Raw genomic sequence first — 4,068 nt, 5'->3', positions numbered from 1 at the left:
TATATCAAACGGTACTTTGACATTCACCCTCTGTACAATATATTCACCCACGGTACCTCTAACTGTACCCTCCTGTTGGCGCCTCAGTATTAACGGTGGCGCGGGGGGAAATAATATGGAGTTAGATGCCTTAGTCCAGGAAGGGGTGGCCATAAACAAATCGTCTCCGTGTCACCGTGTCCTCCGCCATCAGTTTGCCCTCTCCCCTCCACCTCACACTTCCCTCATTCATATACCTCCCTACCCTATCCCTGCACCATATCCCTGTCTCAAAAAAGAAAAAAAAGAAAGAAAAATATCGTGTATAGCTTCGTTGTTTGTCTTTTTCTTCAGCACCAAATGTTGTTATTCGTTTATTTTTTCTGGTGTCTGTCATTTTTTTTTTTTTTTCGTGAATAAAATTGCCCGGAAATTGCAATAATCAACCCCCCAAAATCACTTCATTGGGGTTAGGCTTCCAAATACCTGTAATAAATACCTGTGGAAAAATTATTTGACAGGAAAAGCAGGAAAAAAGAATATGTATACCCACAGGAGAATCAGGAAATGAGAATATGTATACCCACAGGAGAATCAGGAAATGGGAATATGTATACCCACAGGAGAATCAGGAAATATGTACTGTATATACCCACAGGAGAATCAGAAAATGGGAATATGTATAACCAGAGGAGAATCAAGAAATGAGAATATGTATACCCCCTGGAGAATCAGGAAATAGGAATATGTATACCCCATCCCAAGATTGTAAACTCAAGTCTGTGGGTGAAATATCAGACATTTGTTGCTGCCAGTCTGTGTTTAGGGGTGAAGGTGCATTGGGAGGGATCTTTTGCCTTGATTTTATGTTTTTCTCTGCCTCGTGTCTATAGTTTATCGTGTCGTGTGGGCGGACGGAGCTGTGGATAGGTCGTGAGATGGGTAGATGGCTGGGAGAGGTAGAATTTGTAGTTAGAAATAGTTGGTGGATATTGTGGGGAAAGTTTGTCACTGGGTTATTGCTGATTCCATTTTTTTTTCTCTCTCTCTCGCTTCCCTGATCTTCTCTTGGTCTTTTTCCTTCACTTCCATCTCCTCCCCTCCCCCCTCGTCTTTTCTCTGTCTACCTCATGCACTCATTTCACACACACACACACACACACACACACACACACACACACACACACACACACACACACACACACACACACCGCCTTCTCCTCTCACCTAGCTCACCCCTTCCTCCTCTCCCTCCTTCCCTGTTTTCTGCCTCCCAGCTTCTCTGTCAACATATTAAAATTTTCCAGGACTTAAGCTAGTAAGATTTAATGGGTATGTACGAGGAGGAGGAGCAGGAGGAGGAGGAGGAGGAGGAGAGAAGAGAAACTGAAGAAGAGGAAGATATATGAGGAGGTAAATGATAATGATAATGATTGGGTATGGTGGTGAGAAGTAATGAAAAAAACATGGTGATGATGATGATGGTGATGATAATGATGATGATGATGATGATGATGAGGAGGAGGAGGAGGAGGAGGAGGAAGTGGAGCATGTTGGTGAGAAATGATGCAAAGGTAGCTGTCTGATATAAATTTTACTTTGAAGAGAAGAAAGAAAAATGGAAGGGACAAAAGGAATAATTCAAGAAGGTAGGATAGATATAAACATACTTGTTGATGATAGTTTTTTACAAAGAGTAGTGAAGGAAGGGGGATAAAAGAGGAAGAGGAGAGCAGTGAAGAAAGGGTAGGTAAAAGAGGAAGAGGAAATGAAAGGAAGAGATGAAACTAAATAAAATAAGGACTGATAGAAAGAATAAGGAGGAAATGGCAAAGAGATGCGATAGCTTAGTATTTCTTTTTCCTGAATAAATCTGTTTTGGATGGTGTGAGAGACGGGTTGGTGGGTGGGTGGAGATGTTGGTGTGGGTGGAGGTGATGGTGGTGGAGATGGTGGTGTGGGTGGAGGTGGTAGTGGAGATGGTGGTGTGGGTGGAGGTGATGGTGGAGATGTTGGTGTGGGTGGAGGTGGTGTGGGTGTAGATGAAATGGTGTTAGTGTGGGTGGTGATGACAGTGTTGGTGCAAGTTGATGGTTATGGTGTGCATGAATGGAAGTGATGGCTGGATGGAACTGCTGGTGTGGATCGGATAGGTGCTGCTGGTGATAGGTGTGAGAGTTTAAGCTGGTGGAGGCGGTGTGGATGAGGGTGGTGGTGGCATAGTTGATGTGGATATGGGTGGAGGTAATGTTGAGTTTGGTGTGGGTTGAGATTTTGTTGGTGTGAGTGGATGGAGGTGGTGGTGATGTGGATACTTGTGTGGATGCGGGTGGTGTTGGTGTGGATGAGAGTGGAGGAGGAAGTGATGTGGATGTGTGTTGGTGTGTTAGGTGGTGGTGTGGTGATGGTGTGGGTGGAGGTGGTATTTGTAGGAGGGAGCGTTACAAAGATATACAGACCTTGTGATCCTGGTGCTGTAACCCGCCCATAATAATTATCTGGTATGAGAGAGAGAGAGAGAGAGCGTTCATTACAGTCTGAACTCGTGTGAAAGCAAGACTCGTTCCGTAATGAGGCCTGTTGATGTGGTGAATATTGATAATAAGGTCACAGGTCTAAAAGGCTGTTATTCAGAGCGAAGGTAGTCTCTTTTTTTATTATTATTATTATTATTAGTCCGCTTTCTAATTTCTCCTAGTTGCTTCTCTGCCTAGTCATGTTATTCTCTAGCTTGTTATTCCTTACGCATCTTATTCTCTTCTTGCTCTTCATGTATCATTCTATTTTATGTGTATTTCCTCCTGCCCCTTCTTTTCTTTCCCCTTGCATACTTATCGTTTTTCATACTCTTATTAGGCTTCTTTTATTCTTCCCCAACCCCAGTGTATCCCCAGCGCTGTTCCCCACTTTAACTGTACCTCACCCTCCCCATCCTTCATGTATTCCTTCCCCATCTCCTACGCGTTTCCTCCAGTCTCAAGCACCCCCATCATTCCCCAACATTCTTCCCCAACCTAAGCTCCTCTCATCCCCAACCTCAAGTTCCCCATATAGTACTTTCCTTACCTTGTTCTCCATTTCCTGTCTCCTTATGTCACTCTATCCCACATCATTACCGACCACTTCTCCACCTGTCTGCAAATGTCTCCTCTTCCACTCCTCCCTGACGCTCTGCCTTCTCCATTCGCCAACCATCACCCCCGTTCATCTCCCCCCGTCTCCACCACCCCTTTCCATCCTCATTCCACCTCCCTTTCCTCTTAATTCCACATGCACCTACGCTCCCTCTTCTCCCCCCATCCTAGTTTTCCACCTTCGATCACCCCCTCCTATCAGTGCCGTCCTTACCCTCTCCCGTTTCCCCCACCCCCTCTGCAACCTCCATCCCTGTTCTTCATCAGTTCCCCCATCATTCATGTCTTTTTAATTCTCCCCAACCCCCTCCCACACCATTACCACTCATCCACCCCTTCCCACCTCCCCACTTGGACCTCTCCCCTTACCCCCTTTCCTCCCTCTCCCCTTCTACCCTCTTTTCGTCCTCTCCCCCTCTCTGTTCTACCCTCTCATCTTTTTACCTATTTCTGTGTTCTCTCTTGCAATCCCCTATCCCCCCCCCTCTCTCTCTCTCTCTCTCACTCGCTATCCCCACCATCACTCTTCCATCTCCCCCCCTCTTTATTCACATTTCCTTCTCCCCATCTTACCCATCCTCTTCCCCCCCCCATACCCATCTTACCCCTTCCTTTCCCTTCCCCCGTTCCTCTCCCCCTCCCTATCCTCATCTTCGCCACTCCTCCCTCCTACCAGCCCCAATCCCTCCTTTCTCCCTCTCTATCCCAATCCCCTCTCTCCCGCTCTCTAACTCATCTCTCTTTCTCTCCCTCTCCACCCCCATTCCCCATTCCATCCCATCCCCCTTCCCACCATCTGACAGGGGGCAGTTATCACCCCCAGGGGCGTGGCCATTTAGACTATAAGGGTCGAACCAACATTTGCACAAACCACCCCAAACAAACTGCTCAGACCCTTGTAAAACCGGCAACTGTTTGCTTTGTTAAGGCAACTGTGAAGTGAATAGCTCCTCTC

This window comes from Coenobita brevimanus, chromosome 70 (assembly GCF_032717465.1).
Source record: "Coenobita brevimanus isolate Jiangsu-jjx chromosome 70, ASM3271746v2, whole genome shotgun sequence".
Lineage (NCBI taxonomy): Eukaryota > Metazoa > Arthropoda > Malacostraca > Decapoda > Coenobitidae > Coenobita > Coenobita brevimanus.
This window is presented reverse-complemented; position numbering follows the sequence as displayed.